Here is a 26,378-nt window from a genome sequence, read left to right as displayed (position 1 = left end):
GTCGCATTTTGTAGAAAAACCATACACTCTCGCCGCAAGTACATTTCTAACCAAATCTCACATTTTTTGGGAGTGCACATTTGTGCGATGTTTGCGAGTTTCATGAAACAGACTTGCTTTTACAAAATCGCACCTACAACAATTGGATTGACCCCTTTGAATGGCAGTTTCTGCTCCTGTCCTCAGGAGGGCACTGTTGTACTAATAGTTTTCTGACCAGGAACTCTATAAAATTAAATAGCTATTACTGTATGTTATTTTACACCACCCTGCTTTCCTTCCTACACACATGTGCATTGCATCTACAGTATTGTAGGATTATACTGGAACTGAAGAGCCCACTAGTTAATCACAACAGTCTATTTTGAGAGCACAGATCATATCACTGCTATGCTATGCATTCCAGGGGGTACATTTAGGCAGAGCTTTATATACAGCAGTTATAGCAGCTAATCTAAAGAGTATACCAGAAATAAAAAAAAATATATATAATATATTTTAACCAACTTGCTGGTTAGGACAATTCAGCCCATAACAAACAATGAAAGTACGGTGCTGGTGCTTACTAAACAACCTAAAAAAAACCCCATCAGACTATGTAGAAATATAAAGAAATGTGAAATGTAAACATGTGTATCTATACATACAATAAATTTAATATGAGAAAATAATAAAAACACTTAAGAGGCATGTGAGGGGTTAAGAACAAAAATTGCTGACATAAGATGGTCATAAAACCCCCCCAAACAAACAGTCCCACTTATTGGAGGAACAAAAGCACTTGAACAATCATAGGGGTCTATGTACTAAGAGGGGTATTCAATATGAAACGTAAACCTCGCTGTCGAAGTTTACATTTCATATCGGAGATTTTCCTGGGATAAAGTATTGGGCGCGCGCCCGCTTTATCCCCGTTTTCAATATGAAAGCTACGAAAACAGGACCCGGCGAAGTAGGTTCGGCGACAAAAACCGAAATTTACCTGGAATAAATTGTAGGACCCCCCCTAAAACTGTGAAAACATGGGGGATCACTATGGGTAACCCCGTTTTAGCCTGCAAATGAAACTCTGGGTTTTAAATAGCCGCGGCAGGTGTTTTTTTTCTGACATTGAAGAAGTGATGCAGAAGAGCACTTAGGTTTTTTTTTCCGTTTATTTAAGTGTTCCCATCAAATTTGGGGTACATGAAAATGGGTACTAGCATATTTGTAAGTCCCTAAAGTCTTTATTTAAAAATTCTGCAAATATGCACCTGCCGCTAATAGCCTATTCTAGAAAACACCTGCCGCATACTTGCAGAATAGCCCTGAACCTATTTCCCTATTGGTTAACAATTTTTTCCCATTTTTTTTTCACCCCAATTTTTAAATGAATTTTTTGGGGTGTCCCTATTTTATTTTAAACTTTTTTTGACACCGTTATTTCTAAAATGTAATTCCCAGGGGTGCAGGCTATTTTTTTTAAGCCTGCACCCCTAAACCAAAATCTGCGAAAATTACGTCATTGGTGCGAAAACATCGCAAAACACTGAGTTTTCGCTCCATATTGAGTACCCCTATAAGTCTTGGAGAGAGATAAAGTGGACAGATAAAGTACCAACCAATCAGCACCTAACTCACTTTACAGGCTATGATTGAAAAATTACAGTTAGTAGCTGATTGGTTGGTACTTGATCTCTCCCCAAGGCTTAGAACACAGACTCCATAGTCCCTTACCAGGAGAGGTTGGAACAACAATCTATGCCTGAGAAGAACCCTTGACTTTAGCTGTACTCACAGCAATGGTAATCAGAGCCAGGATTAAAACCACAGGGAAGATACTGGCTTTGGGCCTCATATAAATGTGTATATCTAAATACTTACGGTGCATACACACAGTACGATTAAAATGAACGATAACGATCATATTGGGCATTTTTCTGTGCCCAATGACCTGTGATGCGTGGGCACGTATGGTCGATATAAATATCAACCATCGCCCGTGCATGCAGACCAACCTGGTCGATATCGACCAGGTTACTATAGGGACCCGCGATTGTTAATTGCGGATCCCTATAATCGTTGGCGAGTTGTTGCTGTGCTAGATGATCGATAATCGATCGTTCAGCACACCAAGGAGATCGAACAATGATATCATTATCGTTGCCGATCATCCAGTCTGTACACACCAATACAGTCCCTGCCTTCTTAAAACCATGGCCGGTATATGGCCGCCAGCCGCTGTTGTTGCAATAGTAGTGACTGAGGGCCTGATTCAGACCCGCTCACTAGGCTGCATTCGCACGTAACCTGCCGATGTTTGCAATGTGCGCATGCGTACAAGACGTAGTACGTGCGCGCGAACTAGTCCAAGCGATCGGGAAGCGTTCGCACCCTGTACATAGACGCCTCGCTAGAATGAGTGAGGGGACGTGCCGATTGTGGGTGGTGACAGGGGTTGGTCAATGAAAACGGGGGAGTGGTGATGCGAACGCAGGCGTGTGTGCGTCCTAACGCCCTTTTCAGAGGCATGCATAATTAAGACGCAGCGTCATAATACACGTCACATGGCTGAATTACACACTGAAGCACTCGCGGTGTTTGCGGTAGGGTATGGTCAGCCACAAGTGCTGCGTATGGGTCCGATGTTACATACACTTCCTGGAGATGACGTGTATCACTAAGGGAAAAGTGGGCGTCTAAATACACACTGCGATCGCCCGCCAAGACATAGTGGGCAAGCTAATGTCTTACCGTGCGATCGCGGGATTGGCATACTTTGGCAGCTGACGGGTGCGTGCGAACACATCTAGCGAGCAGGTCTGAATCAGGCCCCGAGAGCGTTATCAGTCTATAGGAATTACTTATAATGATAAGTAGGCAGTATATAATTATATACTAAATATGTTACTATATATAGAGACGGATATGCCTTTAAAAATGACATCACAACTCCAGGAAATGCTCCTTAAACAAACCATCGAGACCTAAGAAATAACTTCCCCTTAGATACTGTACAGACAGCTGCTACTGTCCTTTGCTTGCAGAAGAAGATTTTGGCTTCGTTACAAAAGTTGGTAAGCGGACAAGTGAATTATATACAGCACATGGAAAATGCAGAGCATAAAAAAAAACCCCACAGGTGTTCACGATAGATCTGTAAGATGCAGTATTTATAGCTGTATAGTTTCCACAAGATATTATATACAGCAGCTTTCCTGGAGAGCGCCTGGTCAAACTCTGGAGAGCGAGTGATAATTACCGCATAGCATGAAATCCTTAGAAATATTTAGCATAACTTATGATAACAGGTTAAGCAGACAGAACACTGGACAATGCTTCTACAGGAGGTTAATAAAACATCCCAGCGCACTGTGTCTCTTTTTGAATGAGTGAATCTGCTAAGTATTTGCACCCGAATACGTTTGCCCGACTTTGTGGCTGAGCTATAGAGGATTGTGACCCAGGGGCTCTACGCACATACATATTCGGGCTGGTACAGAGTTGAGCGTGCGCCTGTTGGTCGGAGCAGATCACACCACACATTCTCCGGAACTGACTGTGCGCAAGTCATACGCATCTACACTTGTGACAGATGAGGGCGAGTCGATGTAACTGCAGGTGGGCAGAGTTGGACATAGGGTAGGGATAGATGTGCACTCATAATTATGTGCAGACCAGGCGCACACATAGGTAGCGGGTGCGCTGCAAGATGCGTACAGCTCTGCATACTTTTTTTTTTTTTTTTTAACGTCTGATTTTTGTCCAACTTCGCATTAGCTCCATAATGCCTGAATATTACCCATCTGTCCACCTCGCATCCATTCCCCCCAACTTGTGTATGGTCAGTCATTGTGCACACGTGTAACAATCAGCCACGTCTGTCAGTGTACATCCAGGACAACAGGACTATCAGGGGTCTATTCATTATCACTTACGTTTTACAAAAGCAGGTGAAAATTTTTCATTTTCACCTGCTTTTGTAGAAATTAAGTTTTCGGGCCATTCGTTAAAAAGTTACCTTTGTCTCTCGAAATAGCCCACTGTCCCCATATACTTGTATGGGGACCTAAACTCATCAAGCTGCGAAAATACAATATTTTTGGAGCTAGACTGCAAGAGCATTCATCATCTTCAGATAGCTAGTTAGTTCCGCTGGCAGCTCACAGCCTGCTCCTTCCCTATGGAAAGGAATCCCAGGGTGCGAAGAGGGATCCTCTCAGATTCCTCCGTCCCTGTCTGGCTCCTTCTGCTGGACGTGGGGGCTTTTGTGCGCAGGCGCGAACTCTAGGACACACAGTTGCACTAGTTTTACTGCTCAGAAAGATTTGGGGAGACTCTCCACGGTGAGTTAAAATGTTAATTATTGGGGTCCACTCGAATCTTGATATTAACACAATGAATAGAGCCCTTGGAGAGAGATAATGTACTAACCAATCAGCTCCTGTCATTTTTCAAACACAGCCTGTAAAGTGACAGTTAGGGACTGATTGATTGGTTCTCTCTCTCTCTCTACTTTATCTCTAACCAAGGCTTAGTGCAGAGGTTCCCAAACGCGGTCCTCAAGGCTCCCCTACAGTTCAGCTTTTAGAGATAGCCATGGTTGTGCACACGTTAAATCAAATTGGCCGAGGTACTAATTAAGTCACCTGTGGTCAAGCATCGATAGCCTTAAAATCTGAACTATTAAGCTGAATTTGGGAACCTCTGGCAGTGGCAAACGCAGGATTTCTAGAGGGGGGTTTCCAAATGGTTGATTTTAGAGCGAGTGTGGCCAGTCCATGAGGAGGGGAGAATTAGTACTTAACCAGCTTTAATATGTGCCAAACAATGTGTATTGTGTGTCATAATTCCAGTATATACAGGATCACAGTAAGTCATTTGATGCGGAGTGTAAGCCTTCCTGCCTGAGCTGAATGTTTTTATTTTAGATGTGGGCACCATTCCAGAGTATTAGAGCAAGTCCAGGAGTCTGGGGGAGCAGCAGAACCTAGCACTGCCCTGAACATATATGTAGATATTGGGCTCTATACAGCACATCCCTAACCGGCGATTCCCACATCTCACGGCTGTTTGACAGCCTCTAATTTGCCCCCCCTGAAGCCCCCACTGACACTCCGGACCCCACTCACCTGCATGGAAAGGTACTTTCCCTCCTCAATGCTGGGGGAATCACAAAGGAACCGCGCTGACCACCGCCCCTCTGAGTCCAAGATGGCGGCCGCGACTCCACAGTAGGGAGAGTCTATGTCCACTGCTACACAGCATGCTGCTCACAACTCCTCTGAATCTTTCATTACCTATGGGGGAGGTGGTCCAAGCCATTGAAGAGGTTATGACACCTATGCTTCAGGAGCAGGCAGAACTTTTTCAGCAAACAATGTCTGCCTTAAAGGGCCAGATGCAACAATTATCCCAAAGAGTCTCGGATACTGAAAATGTGTCTGGGTCTAACTTTCGTGAGCTTAACACTATAAAAGTTGAGTTTGCCACACTGCATAAGTCTCACCTGCAATTACTTTCTAAAGTTGACGACCTCGAAAACAGGTCGCGTCGCAACAATTTAAAGGTAGTGGGTCTATCGGAGACTCTTAAAAGGGACAGACAGTGTTACATTTTCATCCAAAGCTCTTCCTGCCCTTTTGGATATTGCTGAGAGTTGTCAGGATATTATTGTGGAGAGAGCTCACCGTCTGGGCCCACAAAGGAACACCTCTGACAGAAGACCTTGAATTATAATATTTAGGTGCCTGAACTATGTTCATAAAGATATTAGATGGTCAGCATCCCGCAAAACACTGTAATTTAACATGGGAAAGCCACAGCTTATTTATATTCCAGGACTTCTCCACACAAGTTACCAAGGCTAGGAAGGAATTTTCCCCTATCTGCCAAAATTTAATTCAGCACGGTTGTCGCTTTGCTATATTATTCCCGGCACATCTGAGGCTGTATGAGGGCGATACAGATAAGGATTTCACCACTGATGCAGATGCCAAGGCATATACTCGGGAGTTATTTGAATCTGAAAAGGAAGCTACAACATCTTCTCCTGCTTCTCCCACGAGGGTTTGAACAAACCATGTCTTACTGTCATTACCATTTATTCTGTTTCTAACCTGCATTACCCTTCGTTAATTTCTGCATAATGGTTGAAATATTGTATTATATTGCACCATATCCCACAATTTTAAAGATGTCGTTTGCTGAAAGTTATTTTATTACCCATTTTGCTGGATCTAGTTAGGAGTTTGCTGACCAGGATTTTTTGGCGCTTAACACCTGCGCCTACTGGAAGCCCTAGTTCTGATAATGAAACAGTCTATTTGTTATGACATGCATTTGCCATTGTTTTTAGTAATAGCTGTATTTTTCTTACCCCACTGTACAGAGCCGTAACTAGACTTTTTGGTGCCCTAGTTAGCATTGGCGCACCCCTCATTTTTCAAAGGGACATAATGCACCCAAATAAGGGCCATGGCCTCATGGGGAAGGTCAGGGAAGAGATAGGGGAGGCCAGGAGATGCTGGGGATAAATAGGGACATAATATAATGCACCTGAGAGAGGGTCTTGGCCTCATGGGGAAGGGCCAGGGAAGAGACAGGGGAGGCCAGGAGATGCCGGGGATAAATAGGGACATAATATAGTGCACATGAGAGAGGGCCATGGCCTCATGGGGAAGGGCCAGGGAAGAGACAGGGGAGGCCAGGAGATGCTGGGGATAAATAGGGACATAATATAGTGCACCTGAGAGAGGGCCATGGCCTCATGGGGAAGGGCCAGGGAAGAGATAGGGGAGGCCAGGAGATGCTGGGGATAAATAGGGACATAATATAGTGCACCTGAGAGAGGGCCATGGCCTCATGGGGAAGGGCCAGGGAAGAGATAGGGGAGGCCAGGAGATGCTGGGGATAAATAGGGACATAATATAATGTACCTGAGAGAGGGCCATGGCCTCATGGGAAAGGGCCAGGGAAGAGATAGGGGAGGCCAGGAGATGCTGGGGATAAATAGGGACATAATATAGTGCACCTGAGAGAGGGCCATGGCCTCATGGGGAAGGGCAGGGAAGAGATAGGGGAGATCAGGAGATGCTGGGGATGAAATAAGAGGAAGCTACAGGTGAGAATGATAATAAATAGCAAAATTGACAGGCCCAAACAGCGCCCCCTGCCCTGCGGTGCCCTGTACCATGGCACCGGCCGCACTACCCTAGTTATGGCCCTGCCACTGTATGTCTTCTCCCTATTGTATTCGCACCCCCTCCCTCTGTCCATGTACGCATTATTTCTTCTATTTGTTGTATCCTTACGATGCATTTGGGAAAATACAAATAAGCTTGGCTCCTCTGTGGTATGGTCCATATCCTTCTAATACTATCCTTAACCTAATGTCATGTCACAGATAAAATTTGGAACTTGGAATGTGGGGGGGATTTCAGTCCCCGATCAAATGCAAAAAGATTCTACTGTATTTAAATAAGCTTCATCTGGATTTGGTGTTTGCAGGAGACACATTTGGTCGCAACTCCAAGTCCAGAGGGGTGGTGGTGATGGCCAGGCACTCACTACCTGTCTCAGTTCTTTCGACTAAAATGGACCCTGAAGGTCGTTATGTCATTATAGAAATTTCTATTTACTATATATACCTTATGTAATTTGCACCGTATACGCCCCCAATAGATATGACAAACTGTTTCTACCATCTGTAATATATAAACTATATCCAATATGCAATGACAATTTAATTTTATGTGGAGATTTTAATTTGATAGCTTCAAGGGAGATGGAGTGCCAGCATCCTTCTCACCGATCTACACACACCCCCAGATATGGTATACCATACGTTATGCAACAACTGCATCTAACTGATGTTTGGAGAACCAAACATCCCACTGAAAAGGATTATTCATGCTTGTCGGCTGCCCATGGCCCATTATCTCGTCTGGACTATATTTTGATGTCTGACTCCATTTTCTTAAAATCACTCGATAGTTGTATTGAACCAATAGGTTTATCGGACCACGCACTGGTCTAGGTTACTCTTGCAGTTAATATAGGTAAAAGGCCCATTTCGTCAATGGCAATTCCCTTCCCACCTGATGTCCTCACTAAAATTTCACAATAAGATTGAGTGCTCATGGCAGACCTACAAACAGGATAATCTTTTATGTGAACAGGATGACCCTGTATTGTTTTGGCAGGCCTCAAAGGCCGTAATTAGTGGGGTGATATAATTTCTTATGTTACCGACAATAGAAAGAAGTTTTTGAATATTTTTAAATCAGCTCAGCAATCACTTACAGAATCTTTTTCTGTATTTCAAACTTCTCCCACTCCTGCCCATAAAAGAAAACAAATTTAGAATGTAAAGCCCATTTTGATGCAATTCTGACAGATATGGGAGATCGGCACACTTTCCATAAAGGGTTTCAGTTTTATAAATATGGTAGCAGAACTGGACGCCTTTTATCCAACCTTTTAAAGGGTCCACGACCGTCGACCCTTATTAAGAAACTTCGTACATCTTCTGGCCCTTATATTTCTTCTAGCAACCAAATTCCGCTCCTTCTTTGCTAAATTATATGCTGCATCTCCCCCTGACGAAACGAACAGAGATTCCTTTTGGTCCACAATCATTCCTCCTCAATTCAGTGGCAGAACTATGGTAGACAATGGAGACGCCTACCGCGGGGCTCCAGCACTGAAGGGGCACCTCCTCCATTGTCCACAACATATTCACCCCACTTAGAGCTGTAACTATGTACCCGGAGTGTACCGTCGCAGCCGCCCAATACATGGCACCTCTTCCCGGCACCTGAGAAGCCACCATACACTAGTAGAGAGCTCCATGTCAGACCATTAGCTGCTGCCTTCATCTAGCTATAGCCTGTCTGCATGCGATTGCTACATTACAGTGTCAGCAGATGTGACGGGGGGGGCACCAAATTATAACTTGCCTCCGGGCGTCTGGGATGAACTTACGCCACTGCCTCAATTACCTTCCAATTGGCTGCTTCCCCGACTGCCCCGATCCATGCATCAGATGTACAAAAAATTATACAGGGTATGAATTCTGGTAAAGCCCCAGGTCCCGATGGGTATAGTGGGGAGTTCTATAAGTTTCTCTCCCTCAAAATTGCAGACACATTAACATCTGTATACAATCACATTTTGACTACTGAGTCCCTGCCATCCTATTTTAACTCAGCATTCCTAAAAGTCCTGCCCAAACCAGGCAAAGACTTGGAATGCTCTAGCTCATATAGACCCATTTCTCTCCTTAATAATGATTACAAAATGTTATTAAAAATACTAGCAGAACGAATGAAAGTACTACTTTCCAGGCTGACCCATGACGACCAGACTGGGTTTATATGGGGGTGACACTCGACGGCCAATATACGCAGAGTGTTGCCAGCGTCCTACTGGGTACAGTCATTAAAAACTGCGGATTTACATACCATCTTATCCTTTGATGCCGAAAAGGCCTTTGACCTGGTGTCCCGGGATCATTTATTTTACACATTACATAAATTTGGGTTCCAATCTGACTTCATTATGCTTCTGATTTCACTATATGCTAACTCATCCTCACAAATTGTTTGTAACGGCTATATTTCTGATCCCTTCCCTATACACAAGGGCACCAGGCAAGGATGTCCCCTATCACCCCTTATTTTGCCCTTGCTTTGGAGCTGCTTGCCAGAGCATTGCGTGGTTCCACGATATTTCGAGGAATTCGGGTTGGTGAAGTCGAACTTAAGGTAGCATTATTTGCCGATGACATGCTTTTATTTATGTCCAACCCAGCTTCCTCGGCCCCCGGAAGTAATGCGTCTGATAGACGTCTTTGGATCCTTTGCGGGTTATACGGTGAACGTAGCCAAGTTAGAATACTTACCTCTCTCTGGTACTCCTGATGATTTTGTTTCAATCTTTTCACATCTTCGTTTGGTACGCCCTACCTTGAAATATTTGGGGATATATATCCCCTTTGACCCTGGGAAGCTATACTCAGTTAATTTCTCTCCATTACTCCGATCTATATCAAAATTATTGACAGATTGGTTACCATTACCTCTGTCTTTGCTGGGTCGTATTGCCGTTTTGAAGAGTGTTATATTCCCCAAGATTTCATACCCCATGCAGATGTTGCCGATCTCCCTTACCAAAACAGATCTCCATACGCTTCAAAAAATATTTTCTAAATTTATTTGGAACCGTGGCAAACCGAGGATTGCTTTAGCCAAGTTTCGTTTGCCTCAGAAAGAGGGGGGATTGAATGTCCCTGATCTAAAAAATGTCTCTATCGATTTATTTTAAGTATATTTCAGACTGGTTGTTAAATCGCTTTGTTTACACTTCCCTCGATCTGGAAAAATAATTATTAAACCATACTCCTTGGGTGCTCTCCTTCATACCCCCAAAAAATCAATTCCCCAACAAATGTTACTAAACCCCTTATTTAGTGACACTTATCTAGCTTGGATGGCGATGAACCGCAAGTTGAAGCATGATTGGCGTTATACTCCATTTATTTCTATTTGTGGTAACCCACTGTTCCCCCCTGCTATGACTGATAAGGGCTTCACAGAATGGAAACGGAGGGGAATCCTAATAATCAATGATTTATTTGATCCTGGGGGTGACATGCTATCATTTGCAACCCTTAGAGATACCTTTTAATATTTAGAATAAATGTTTCTATATGTATCTCCAATTACGACATTAGATTTCTAGCTTACCTAAAGCCTACTTACCCTCAGATAGGTCTGATCGTCTGGTCTCACTCTTATCCCCGATAAAGACCCGTCCCTACCATACTAGACTGTTAAATGATGTATTTATCAAGGATGATACTTATGACGTCTGGAAATCTCTACATACTAGTTGGTCCAGGGACATACCATCTTTTCCAGAACCTGAAGAGTTCCTCTTGCATTTTGATTCTACAATTAAGTACTTGCGTACAGCAATGCTCCAGGAAGTACATTATAAGGTCCTGAACAGAGCATATATCTCACAACACCAGAGGAAATATATGGTCCCTAGTGAGTCAGGTCAATGCCTTAAGTGTCGCTATGTCTCAGCTTCTTTCTACCACAATTTCTGGGAGTGTGGGAAGATTCGTCGATTCTGGAATAAGATAATGGTTTTTATCAATACAATTTTCTCTTTACATTTAAGTCCAGATCCTTTAGCGATCTTATGTCTGAATTATGCTAATTGGGCCAGAATCACAGATCTATTATCCCATTACTTTATATTATTTTAACTACGGCCAAAAAAGTAATTTTAACCCAATGGACCAGTAAAACCCCGGCTTTTCTTTCCACAGTTCAACATTTATTACTTAAAATTTGGTATTTTGATAGGAGAGCTTTTCAGACCTCGAGAAGGGAGTTGTGCGATTTTATAGGAGATGGGGGATCATACATTGAACACCTACAACCACAATCTCAGACCCAAATATTACAGGTGTTTGAAAATACAAATTGGTACTTATTGAAACAATTAATTTAGATATAACTAGTACAGTTCTTTTACTCAACTAACAATACACACACACACTACAATTAGGTCTGTGATGATATGAAAATAATATGGCTACAGAGCGTTAAGTTCCTGATTGCATTTACTATGAAGATGTCATAGGGTTCAAATAACAATTTATTTTTATTTCCCCTATGCCCCTCCCTCCCTCCCTCCCTCCCTCTTGTGTTATCCTATTTGTATGTCCTATTATTTACCCCCATTATTTGTAATTATTAGATTATTGTAAAGGTTTGGTATGGTGGAGATACTATTTCCGTATATGAGCAATGGATCTCCTCTCTTACTACACAAATGGGATTAATTCAAAGCTGGTCTTTGAGTGTTGATTTTCATGCGTTTCAAGGTTGATACTGCATCCCATTGTATACTATTGCTGTAAGTGTCTCTATTGTTGCGTAAGAATGTTATTGATCTGCTAAATCCCCCACACGTTCTATGGGCCTGATTCAGACCCACTCGCGAGCGGCTGTCCGCTTGCAAGTGGGTCAATGTTCTGCACTGAGCATGCGCACGACGGAGGGAGCTCCGTCGTGCGCATGCGCCAGACGCGACGAGCGAAGGACTTTCCTTCGCTCGTTGTGTCTGATCAAAGGGGGCGTGCTGTCGATGTTGATTGACAGCACGCCCCCTTTGGTGGGCGTGCCGGGAGCGTGCCTCCCTGATGGGGGCGTTCCCAAGGGAACGCCTACCGTCAGAAGCCGGCCCACTGACATCACTAGTGATGTCAGTGGGAGTGATTTTGACTCTGATAGAGCCAAAATCACTCCGGGCCTTGCGGTTGAAAACCTCAACCGCAGGCTCCGGCACGCAGTTTCGATGGTCGCGATGGTCAAGACCATCGCGGCCATCAAACTGCACGCTCGTATAGGCTGTGGGTGGTGACCCACAGCTATACGAGCGTCCAGGAGGACGCTCCATAGTTATGGAGGACGGCCCTCATTCAGAGCGTGCGCTCTGCTCAGAGATTACGGCTCTGAATGAGGGCCTATGTACTCTATTCATGCCGATCTCTATATTCAATATCTGTATGTAATTATTACAAAATTTTCAATAAAAAGATTTAAATTAAAAAAAAAAAAAAGATCATGGTAATTCTAAATCGTAACCATTTACATCTATTCAAATCGGGGGAAAATATTAAATAAATTCTCAGTGGGAGAGAGAGAACGTACAAAACTTGGCGATACACAATGGATATATTCTCGTAATTAGTACATCTCATAATGCCATTTGTTTATTATAATTAACGCTGATCTCTAATCACTAGTATCTAACACATTCACAATTTATAGTGGTTATCTGGAAATAGAATATTTTTTGTCCCCCAACCAACCTGCAAATAAGACGTATGTCAATATCCCGACACCCATCAATATCCCTACGCCGGGAGCCTGACATATCGAACGAAGGTAAGCCGGGCGGCGGGCGTGGACAGCCACGGTGGGTGGGGGACTCCTGGGCCTAACTTGGGGTTAGGCACCCCCCCGGGAGGGTTAGGCTATGGGAAGGAAGGGCTAGGATTAGGCATCCGCGGGGGGAGGTTAGGGATAGGCACCCCTTAGGAAGGGTTAGGTATAGTTACTATACTTACCTATCGGGATTTCAACTGGTCGGACATAGGTCTGGCGGTCATTCATACAAATCCCGTTATATCTGGCATGTGACCTGCAATCAAGGTATACACTCCTTATTTCTATTCAATTATTCTCAAATAGAGAGGTCTCATCACAGTCGCAAAACATATGTTATCCAATATCCTTTATTTTGCGAGGGCACCTATTTATAGGTAAATATGTGCTCCATCACTCACTCCACCTACAATATGCATTCTATTTTATAGTCACAAGGTAAATACCTGCAAGTTCCTCAAATTAACAATCTAAGGGGGGAATTCAATTCAACACGATGTTAAATAGCCGCGGAATGGAGCTTCCGCAGCTATTCAATCCACCGCACTGTTTGGGCACGCTAAAGGATTTCTTCTCGCACCCACCTGGGGATGCGAGGAGAAATCCGACTATAGTACTGGGCGCACAACAGTTTTTCTGCTTAGCGCGGCGCTAACAGCCGCGCGCCAGGCACTTTGGTCAGAGAATGCCGGTTAACGCGCCTTAACACTCTTGTTAAGGCGCGATAACCGGCAATTCTCCAACCACACAGCGCACTGAATTGAATAGCTCCAGGAGCTCGCTCCCGGCACTATTCAATTTGCGTTGAATTGAGTCGCCCCCTAATAGTCACAGAGGTATGTCCTTCAATTAGAACAGGGGTACTCTGGAATTACATTTTAGATGAGTGGAGCGTATCTTTTAAAATAACCACTCGGCAATAACTTGAGTTTGTTCATATAGCAAAAGACACAACAAGTATTCTCTTGTTTGTAAGCAGTATGAGACATTGTGGCAACACAGCTCGATTATTGTTCTTACATTTCCTATATCAATTTGTGTACCATGTTGCATTATTCCATGTTAGTAAATGAGCCAGACGTCTCTGTGCTCATACCGTGTTACCAGTGGTCAATAGCAAAGAGAATAGAGTTGCAGCTTCCACAAAACCCCCTTTGCTGCCTGTGTGTATACATGCAGTGAACAGGCGCTTATAGGGTGTGTGATGGCAGGCTTGCAAAAAGAAAAAAGATAAGGTCACTACTGTTGTTTGTATAGAGTTAACCGGAGCGGACTGTTGCCAGAAACTACCATTGCAGAGTGCCGCTACCGGACCGACCCTGATTTAGTAACGAGTTTTATCACCAAAACGAGTGATTAATGTCACAGTGTATGATAAATGGTGCTCCAGCCAATCAGCTCCCAACTGTCATTTTTCTAACAGTTGACAGTTGGAAGCTGATTGGCTGGAGCACTGTTATCATACGCAGTGAAATTGATCACTCATTTTGGTGATAAAACTCGTTAAAAAATGGGGGCCCGAATGAGAGAGCGACTATGATAGAACGGAGAGGAAAAATACCGGTGTGTGTCAAATAGATCAACATTGTTCTCCAAGCTGTAAACTGAGTTCCCGTTGGCGCCGGTGGGAGCCCCTTCACTGGACGCGCTCTTGATGAACAAGCTCATTGCTTCACAGGTGAAACGCGCGTCCAGTCCAGGGGCTCCCACTGACGCACACGGGAACTCCTGTTACATGGTACACTATGATATAGGAAGTGTATGAACAATAATCGAGCTGTGTTGCCACAATGTCTTATACTGCTTAAGAACCAGAGAATACTTGTTGTGTTTTTTGCTATATGAACAAACTCATGTTATTGCCGAGTGGTTATTTTAAAAGATCATCTCTATTCATCTAAAATGTAATTACAGAGTACCCCTGTGCTAATTGAGGGACATACCCTTGTGACTATTAGATTGTTCATTTGAGGAACTAGCAGGTATTTACCTTGTGGCTATAAAATAGAATGCATATTGTGGGTGGAGTGAGTTATAGAGCATACAGTATATATACCTATAAATAGGTGCCCTTGGTAAATAAAGGATATTGGATAACATATGTTTTGCGACTGTGATGAGACCTCTCTATTTGCGAATTATTGAATGGAATTAAGGAGTGTATACCTTGTCACATGCCAGATATAACATACGTCTAATTTGCAGATTGCTTGGGGGACAAAAAATATTCTATTTCCGGATAACCACTATAAATTGTGAATGTGTTAGATACTAATGATTAAGGATCAGCATTAATTATAATAAACAAGTAACATTATGAGGTGTACTAATTACGAGAATAGACCTATTGTGTATTGCAAGCAGTGCCCCCACAAAGGGTTCTCTCTACTTTTGTTGCAAACTCCTTTTTGGCAACAATTATTTTTGAGTATGTATATGTAGTGTACTGTTGTTAACCCAGGGGAGCACCACCAACTTGAGTGATTTATAACTATATATTGGATTCATATTAGTGCCTTATAAGTTGGTCTTTGTAAGTAATGTAATTTACTGGATAAATTCTGTGCAGGATACAAACACCTCTTTGTAGTGAATACACCCCTCAGTACTAAACAGAAATCAGCCATGTCTGTCAGTGTACATTCAGGACATCAGGACTCTCAGAGGGGTCTAGTTACTAAGCAGTGTTAGGAGGCAGTGAAAAGTGATAAGGTGCCAGCCAATCAGCTCCCAACTGTCATTTTTCAAACACAGCCTGTGAGATGACAGTTGGGAGCTGATTGGCTGGTACCTTGTCACTTTTCACTCTGTCTCCTAACACTGCTTAGTAACTAGGGGGTTCAGTATTAAAAAACAATCCGGGGCACCGAGGGGAAGGGAGGAGCAGGTACTAATTACCCGGGTCTGCTCGATGCCGCCCCTCCCTCCAGTGGTGTAACTAGGGTATTTGGAGCCCAGGGCAAATTTGAAAAGGGATCCCCCCCCGATGTGTGCGCGCCAAAAAATGGGCATGGTCACTTAAAAATGGGGCGTATCAACATGACACACCCCTTTATTTTCAAACTGAACATTCCTATCCATATGCACCTTAACCCCAGTAGTACCCCTTATACAGTACCCCCAGTATGCAGTTGTGGTCCCTCTTATACAGGTCCATAGTAGTGACCCTTATACAGTATCCCCAGTAGTGGTCCCCCCTTATACAGCCCCCAATTAGTTCCCCTTACTCAGTGCCCCCAGTAGTGGCCCCCCAAATGCAGTGCCCCATGTAGTGTTCCCCCTTATGCAGTGCCCCCAGTAGCAGTCCCCACAATGCAGTGCACCCAGTAGCGGTATCCCCTTATGCAGTGCCCTCTATATAGAGCCCCCAGCAGTAGTTCCCCCATGCAGTTTTCATAGTAGTGGTCCCCTTATGCAGGTACCCAGTAGTGATCCCCCCTATCCAGTGCCCCCTGTAGTGGCCCTTCCTATTATTGCCCCCAGTAGTGGTCCCCCGAGTGCAGTGCCTGTAGTAGTAGGCCCCTTTTATAATGCCCCCAGTGGTAGTTCCCCCCCAAGTAGTAGTCCCCAGTAGCGGTTCCCCCTCCCGATTAAGTGCCCCCAGTAGTAGCCCCCCCCAGTAGAGGTCCTCCCAATAATGGCGCCCCCAGTAGTAGCCCCCTCCCCCAGTAGAGGTCCTCCCAGTAGTAGCCACCCCCGTTGTGCAGATAGGTTAAAAAAAAAATATATACATATATAAAAATATACTTACCTGAATCCACGCTCCCTCCCGCCAGTCCGCCCGGGCTGGCGCGCTCAGCATTATGGGACAGACGTCATGACGTCAGTCCCATTACCCACTGCAGAAGCCGGACGGAAGTCCGGCTCTTGCAGTGGGTGCTGCAGCAGTCAATGAGAGTCTATCTGACTCTCATTGGCTGCTGTTTAACACACGCATCGCCGCCAGCGCTCGCGGCGATGCATGTGTTATGCACAGCCTGAGCCCGCCTCCTAGCGCTATTGGGCAAGCGCTCAGGGGGAGGGAACGGGCTCAGGTGTGAAGCACAGATCCGGCGCTGGAAGCCTAGCGCCGGTCCTGTGTAAATGTGTAGCACTGACCGCACTCATTGTAGTCGACGCTACACTGGCTAACTAGGGTGGGCGGGCCTGTACCGTGGCCGGCGGTGCCCCCCCGCGCCGTCAGTCCAACGGCGCCCAGGGCACGCATCCCGCTCGCCCTGCCCTAGTTACGCCACTGCCTCCCTCTTACCTCACAGTAGCCCAGCACATGCTGCTGTGTGCTGGGTTGCAGTGAGCAGCAGCTGTCTCCTCTGGCTGCAGGAGGGGGGGGGGGGAGAGCGATCTCACTGATCGTGGCACCCCCCCCCCACTGGCTTGGCGCTGGCCTGAATCAGCCACGTCTGTCAGTGTACTTCCAGGCAGCTGTACCGAGAGTAGGGGGAGCAGGTACTACTCAGGTCAGCATTGTCTGAGGGGCTGGGGAGCTTTGGGGGGGGGGGGGTGGGGAGACATATTCCCCTCTAGTTTGATAAATGGGTGTAGCATGAAAAGTTAACATTCAGAATGTCAACACCAGAATGTTGACAGGTTCTGAATATCGACATGGACATTAGGTCGACAATCAATAGGTTCACATTCACACATGTTCATAATGTTGACATTTAACATGTCGACACCAGAATGTCAAGAGGTTGTTTTTACCCTAAAAAAAAAAAAAAAAAAAATACACACAAAAATTAACAGTCAACATGTTAAACATCAACATTATGACCATGTCGGCATTAGTGAATGTAAACATTTTACTCGGCGACCTTATGTCTAGGTCGAAATCTTGACTGTTGACAGTCCTTGCTAAATACTTAAACTTTTTTTATGCTATGAGCTTACACTACGATTGTGTTCTAATAACTAGATAACCAATACATGAACAATTCTAATAATACTAATACTTATTAACCTATTGGTGTTTTAAGGAATCATTTTCCCATTCAGTACACTGCATCTTCCTTTAACTGTGAACTGGGGGGGCGGGGGGGGGTAAGATGTTTAAAACCGTCTGAAATAGGACAGGTAAACTCCTTATCCCAACTGTCCCCATTTTGTTGGGACAGTCCCGCCAACCTACTCACGGGCCGTAGTGTCTCAATGGGGAAAGTGAGAGGGGGGAGCACTGGTTACGCCTCTACAGTGACATGAGGCCACACCCCTATTCCTTGTGACCACACACACTTTCCTGTGTACACACTTCTCTAGTGTGTGTATTGTTCACTCTAGGGCACAGGTTCTCAAACTCGGTCCTCAGGACCCCAAACAATGCATGTTTTCCAGGTCTCCTCACAGAATCACAAGTGAAATAATTTGCTCCACCTGTGGAACTTTTAAAATGTGTCAGTGAGTAATGACTACACCTATGCACCTGCTGGGTGACCTGGAAAACGTGACCTGTGTGTGGTCCTGAGGACCGAGTTTGAGAACCACTTTTCTAGGGTGAACAGCGGGCAGGGAATTGTCCGAGAGAAGGTTCACGGCATCTATTCACCGACCGTGAGCGCTAAACCACAACTTTTCTCACCCACAGGACACGGCGGGCTGCGGCCTGCAACGCCTGAGGGCACGCTGTTTCAGCGGGGTGCCGCCATAAGGGCAGGGCGCATCTTGTCATTTTAAAGTTGGGCAGGTAGATTAGCAATCATATTGTAGCTGACATTTCTAGAATGTAGTAGATAAATGATGGTTACAAATTACAATCTGGTTGGTTGCTATGGAGAACTTCTCTACTTTTCTTCAGAAGCTTTGATTCATCTCCTCTTAGACGAGGAAGGCAAGATACGGTTATATTCCAAGGTTCTCTATACCCTTCCTCCACAGCTTACTCAGCTCAGTCTGTGGAATGAGTTATTGTGCTTACACTTGGGGGGAAAGCACCTTCACAGCATAATTCCCCTAATTATCTAAACATCCTTTTAAACCAACCACTAAATAAATGTTTATGGCTCCACAGTAAATCCGCACATCTATACAAAATATGTAATGAATAAACTATTTCTGATGTGTGGGATTTGAAGAAAACATTTAATTTTCAGAGAAAAAAATAAAAAATAAATTCTGAATGCAAATCTATCTAATATTGTCCAGATCCTGTACACACTTATCAGGATGATCTAAGGCCGACGCGTTTCATCATACAACAGCTGCAGTTTTTATCATTACAAAGTGGGTTCATGTAAATGCTAACATGCCACTGTATTCCAACACTGATTAAGGACAACTGAAACCCAAAAAACTAAATTGACATTATTAAAAAGTGACTGTTGCTATAACACTGGCAGTTTTGTGTGAAGAACTCCCAGATATCAGATAGGATTACATAAATCATACTTAAGCCCAATTCTGTTTGACCTTTATTTGTGGTTTATGTACGTAAATTTAAGATGAGAATAAAGCAGTGTGCTGTAATGTTCTAAACTCTAGTAGAAATATGGCAGTACCAATCTGATTGGTTGCTACGGGCAACATCAAATTTCCTACATTGCACCAGTTCTCATAAACATTCCTCTTTGGAGGGGGAGAAGTATCAAACCTAACAGGCATATTTATCAATATTACTTTTAAAAGAAAGGGCTTTTGGAGGAGAATTCTAAGAGTTCTCCTCCAAGCCCTTAAATTTGCATATTTTTAGTAAGCAGATCGCAATTCTCATACTTGTACTGGGAAATGTCATCTGCCCAAACTTACTGAAGTTCAAATGTAAAAGAACTGAAATAATTTTATAGGCGGAATGAGGCTGAACTAGAGACCCGTTGGCTGACAATTTTTTTTCCCAAAAACTGCTCCAAAATTGTCTTTTTTTATGATTGAATTAGGTCAAGAACATCTTTTTAAAACTATTCCAATGCAACTTAACCTGTTAGCCACACCTGACCTCGGCGTAGGTGCACAAGGGTGCTGTGCTCCTGCCTGTCGAGGGGCTGGTGCCTAAAATAATAAAGATAAAACCAACATTTTTTTTTTTTTAAACACCATATACCATAAAAATAAACATTTTTATGGTATACTGTAGTTCTGGTCATTGACAGCTGTACCATCGATGGCCGATTGGTTGAACCATCGATAGAAACAATAAATTGTTTGACATCGGTTGGGGGGCTACACACACACATTATATATATATTTTACACACACACACAGTATATATATATATATATATATATATATATATATTACACACACGCACACGCACACATATAAATCCAGAGTATTTCCCACTATAGGAATTTAGCTACATACATTTGTACATACTAGCTGGAGTACCCGACGTTGCCCAGGATTTTAAGAATGTTTGTTTATCCATCAACCTCCAACAAACCTCTCCTTAGGCAGGCCTCACGAAAAGTGTGACAAATTTCCCCATCCACAGTCCTAAGGTCTTTGAAGGAAGTAGGACCTGTAATGGTGTAAAGCAAACTTCGGAGATAGAAGCATTCAAAATTTGTCGGATGTACAGTGTAAACACGGCCAAGAGCTTCTGTTGCTCTGATACCAGGATGACTGTGTACGTCCTGGTTGCTGGATCGTACTATGAAATGCACAGCAACTACTTCCAGTTCCTTGTGCAGCTGCTTCTCTGAGAACCGAACCCGCTCATCCCTAATAAATTCATACAGCATTTAAAAAAGGTACTGTAAACTCGATGCGAGAGCCATAGTAAATGATGCTCAGAGACTTAGATTACATGCTACAGAATAAAATTCCATAATTCCTTAGTATGTAGCAAAATGCATGTTATAAAATCAAATTATGAAATGAAGCAAAAATAAAATGTTAATATTTTTATTATTGACCTTGCAGATGGCCCAAGAAGAATGGTGTCCAAATTTGCATCTAACAATAAACCAAACAGGACAATGCTTTTATTCTTCTTTGGTGTTTTAAGTGTAGAACCATGAGAGATCTTGGCTTGTAAACTGTGGGCTAAATCCTTTTCCAATTCCATACCAGACCTGTAGGTTGGGGACGAATACTATGCAAAAATTGTGTTTTTTAATTATTTAAAAGTTAACAGCAATTAATTTTGATTTCAAATTTTTTTTGTTGCCTCCACCGTGTTTTAATACGCTCGTATGTAAAATTTCACGATCTTGGCTTGTAAACTGTGGATTTGTATAGAAATACAGAATGACAGAAGGACAAATTTTCATTATTATGCATAAGATATAGATATATTATAGGCCAGGGCTTTGCTGTTTATTCATGGAGGGTGGGGCTTGCAAAAATGGGGGGGAGAGGAGGGGTTTGCTCTTTGGCCAGCGGTTGCTCCCTCTACTATTTGCAGCCGCTGGAAAGATGCTAACAGGGTGGTGGTGGGGGGGGGGGGGCGGCGGAGTAAAGGTCAGCGTTGATAGCGCTACCTTCTATTTGCCTGGCGGCTGTTCTGTCTAGTTTGCAGCTGCCGGGCTGTTGCTAGCCAGAGGGGGAGGGAGAGAAGGATAGTGCTGTCAGCGCTGCTGTTTCTATTAACCCGGCGGCTGCTCTGTCCCCTCGGTAGCCGCCGGGGGTGGGTGCGCCGGCGCTGGGCTGTGTGATCACTGCTAGAAGTGATCGGCAGGCCCATGGGGAGGGACAGTGTGTAGAGGGACCAGGAGGTCCCTCTGTGATTGGCGGCTGCTAGAATATGATTTTCTAGCAGCCGCCCACAGAGCTTTTCTGACTGGTCGTATCTGTCAATCACGCACACAATCGGCCGCTTGTTGCGTTCCGTGCAAGTATCGCAGTAATAATACATTTAAAATGTTAAACCTCATAGGGCATTCATATATTCCTCCTGTATGTTATTTCCTAAGAGGTTGTCAGGGGTTACATAATATAGCTCATTGCCTATGGTTTTAGTAATGAAAACTGGTGCTATGTTATAATGTGCTCTTCACTCATACAATTATCCAGTAGTTTATATTCAGTCTCAGAGAGAACATCAGCAGTGTTTTCATATACCGCTGTCTCTCACATTGCACTAAGGGCCTGATACAGAGCCGCTCCCTCGCCCTGTGCATGCGCAAGCGGCCCGATGCTCTGTGTACGCTTCGTTCTGCGCGTGCACGAACTACACACTGTGATTGCATCCCTCTCGCTCGCCCAGCAAAGGCAGCCCAGAGTAATGAGTGACAGGAGAGGCCGTTTGTGGGTGGTAACAGGGGCAGGACACTAATAACTGGGGGTTGGATACGCAAATGCAGGCGTGCCTGAGTGTTTGAACGCCGTTTTAGAGGCGTGCATAATTAACAGGCAGCGTCATAGTACACGTCACTTGCCTTTTTTTTACACTGATTTCCTCGCAATGCTTGTGGTAGGGTAAAGCTCCCGCAAGCACTGCGTTAGCATCCGATGGTGCTCGATGTACCAATGTTTTAATACACTTCCTGGAGATGACGTGTGCTGGTGGGCGGCTCTGCCTGTGCGATTGGGCGTACGCTCAGACAAAGTGGCATCACTTTGACAAATTTGCATACGCATCCAGCGAGCGTACGCAGATAGCGAACGGGTCTGAATCAGGCACTAAATTCCCCTGACATTTAACTCAGGATATCCGTGTCACATTGGCACATCATCATTATAAGGAATAACAAGTACATTCAATAGTTATCATATATAATTCACTGCCAATGAATTCTATGTGATAACTATTGAATGTACTTGTTATTCCCTATAATAATACTTTAATATGAGAATATACTGTGTGAAACAGGTGAAAAAAAACTGGTGGATCCTTAATAGCAGAAATTATTTGTGTGAATTACCCAATATTTGAGGGACACAAAGAATTAAATTAAACTGCTGTCTCTGAAAATACACGAACCACCTATTTTCTAAAGGGACACTATGAGTTAAAATTATACCATGTGAAATTATGTACATATTAACTCAATCTCAAAGAGATTAGTAACAATGTTGCTGATATATGTGGCAAATAGTCATTGAGGTCAGCTTTTGATGGATGTACATCAGCTATTTAATGCTTTAATTGCTGACCTATCCATAGAACAACATATAGGGTGATACCAATCTGAGACAGATATCCGGAGTTAAATGTCAGGGGAATTTAGTGCAACGTGAGAGACAGCGGTATATGAAAACACTGCTGTTCTCTCTGAGACTGAATATAAACTACTGGATAATTGTATGAGTGAAGAGCACATTATAACATAGCACCAGTTTTCATTTCTAAAACCATAGGCAATGAGCTATATTATGTAACCCCTGATAACAACCTCTTAGGAAATAACATACAGGAGTAATATATGAATGCCCAATGAGGTTTGAAATTTTAAATGTATTATTACTGTGTCTCAGAGTGTCAACAGATACACTGTTTACGTGGTTATTGAATGTTAGCACACCAAATTATTCCTTATAATTCTAACATTAATAGTGTGCATAAGAAATACAGGAAAACCCCATGAAAAATACACCCATCATCATGTCCCAATTACACAATGAGTATACTCTCTAAGCAGTTTTGTGTTACACTAATTAACTCCAGACAACCTCACAAGGGATAACATATATGAGAAATGTATGGATGCTCTAATGAGCAATATATCACTTTGTTACCAGACCAGTTTCTAAAATAATGTATGTGGTAGTATTCTTATATTACATCTAGATAATCATAAGAAATAAGTGCTCTTGGAATCTCCAAATAATATGAACATACTCCGAATGTGCACTATGGGGATGTAGTCTGGAAGCCGATGGTCTAAATGCCGACCGCCGGCTTCCAGACTCTCTAATCCCGGCGTGGTACTAATGACAGGCTTTGAAAACCCAATGCCTGTCATTAACCAGACGCCGGAAGACCGACACCCGGCATACCGAACGAAGGTAAGCCGGGCGTGGACAGCCGCACGGGGGAAGGTTGGGTTTAGGGTTCCCGGGGAGGATTTAGGGTTAGGCACCCCTTCCCCCGGGAGTGTTAGATTTAGGCTAGGGGGAGGGAGGGTTAGGGTTAAGCACACCCGGGGGACTTAGGTTTAGGTGGCAGGGAAGGGGGGGTTAGGTTTAAGCACTTGGGGGGGGGGGGTTAGGGTAAAGCAAACCTAAGGGAAGGTTAGGGGATAAAATAGGTTAGCGATACTTACCTTAGGGACGATCGGGATCTTCACCCTTGCCGGGCTGCCGCGATTTAAACTGCCGGCCATGCGGCCAGCGGTACTGCCTATCACACCCGCACTATGAAGACTATGTAATAAATAGATGCTATATGTAGGATTCATGAAAGAATAATACTGAATTAAACTAATCACTGTGTTCTCTGAAACCCCACTCAAGAAATGTTGATACTGTGTGTTTCCATACGGGGATATTGCAACATTGAGTGTAATTCTCCTTATAGTGGATACATATTATAACAAGGGCATACTAAAACAAGATAAGGAAACAACACGTTGGAGAGCGAGGTTACTTTTATGTGTTTATTTTTTTTTATTTCATCAAAAAATTTTCTTTTCTGAATTGCTTTTAATATTTCACTGGCGAGGCATATTATTTGACTGAAATTAATAAAAGTTATATTTTAATATGATTTTTCTAGTGCGCCAACAAAAGAGACTTTCATTCTTCTTTTCACCATGCACTGTATAAGGGGCACCGTACTACCGGGGACATTGCATAAGGGGCACTACTAAAGTGACCATTGCAAGGAGGGCACTACTACTGGGGGCATTAAGGTGCATATGGAATGTTCCCTGAGTGACGAGAAACGCCCCCATTTTCCAGTGACCACGCCCACTTTTTTTTAAGCAAGTATGGGGAGGGGGCTCCATTTTTCATCTTGCACTGGGCTCCAAATAACCTAGTTACACCACTGGCAGGGTGCTAGAATTAACACCATTATCCTGTGCACCAGGCCTGGCCAACCTGTGGCTCTCCAGCCGTTGTGAAACTACAAGTCCCAGCATGCCCTGCAAAAGTTTTAGCATTCCCTAATAGCAAAACTGTAGCAGGGCATGCTGGGACTTGTAGTTTCACAACGGCTGGAGAGCCACAGGCTGGCCAGGCCTGCTGTACACAATAGCGCCATATGGATTAGCCGTGTGTTACCCAAACGCTGCGATGTCTGCAGCAGCACAGGGCAACTATTTCCCCAGCATTGTTCCTGTGAGTTCACTGGTACTTATACGTTTTAAGTGTCAGGAAGTAATCCTCACCCACTTATATCTAGTGCTCTGCTTTTCCTCCAAGGGATGTCTGACATATAAACTATAACTATTTATCTTCCATTCAAGTAGCCAGATCTGTTTATCATCCCACTTTTCTAATATAATTAAGCAAGTCATTTAAACTAAAGGAGATACATATATATATATTGGGGTGGTCCAAAAAAGAAAACATTCAAATTTTCTTTCTCCACAAGGTTATTTTTATTCCTTAGTACATCAATGGGTAGTACACCAAAACATTTTATAAACAAACAATATTTAGGGGTCGCCCTATATTGAACTTTTCTAGAATTAGATCTGCGTCCTCATATAGTTGAATATTGTACATCGTGGAAAATTGGGTAGCTGTGGACGTTTCAGATTTTTTTACCATTTTTCGTACACACTCAATTGTCAAAAAAATGATAAAGCTACTAAGGGGCATATGTATCAAAGCCTGATGCGAGATAAAATTGTGAAATATATATCACCAACCAATCAGCTTCCAACTATCATTTCTTAAACACAGCCTGCAAAATATAAGTTAGAAGCCGATTGGTTGGTGATATATATATATATATATATCACATCAAGCATTGATACATATGCCCCTAAGTGTTCAGAAGGAAACCAGAGGTATCTGGTAAAAATAATGTAAGCTTTATTATCGATTGTTACATCAGGGTAGATTTTAGGAGACTGAAGAACTCAATGTCATTATATGGTGCTCTAAGGGGCGTATGTATCAAATATTGATGTGAAATAAATATCACCCTTCGGCTTCTAACTTACATTTTGCAGCCTGTGTTTAAGAAATTATAGTTTGGAGCTGATTGGTTGCTATGGGTAACATCTCTTCTAAAACTCACTTTAGTAAATTTAGTCCCTAGAGAGGCAATACATAAACCAGACTTAAAAACAAAGCCAAATTCACCATGTTGTTTGCCTCTGTAGAGGGTAAATTTACTTAAGTGAGAGTTTTTAGAAGTGAGTTTTAGAAGAGATGTTGCCCATAGCAACCAATCAGATTCTACTTAACATTCAACTAGCACCTTCTAGAAGATAATAGCTAGAATCTGATTGGTTGCTATGGGCAACATCTCTTCAAAAAACTCTAACTTTAGTAAATTTACCCCCTAGGTGTTAACTGGAAATGATTTTGAAAGAGACGTACTTTCAGAGCATAAATACCTTTACCCATCGAGTGTGGCGAGTGGGACCATGAGCTTGAAATGTTTCC

The sequence above is a fragment of the Taudactylus pleione genome, unplaced genomic scaffold, assembly GCF_031769625.1.
Source record: "Taudactylus pleione unplaced genomic scaffold, aTauple2 ptg000350l, whole genome shotgun sequence".
Lineage (NCBI taxonomy): Eukaryota > Metazoa > Chordata > Amphibia > Anura > Myobatrachidae > Taudactylus > Taudactylus pleione.
Note: the sequence above shows the minus strand (reverse complement) of the source record.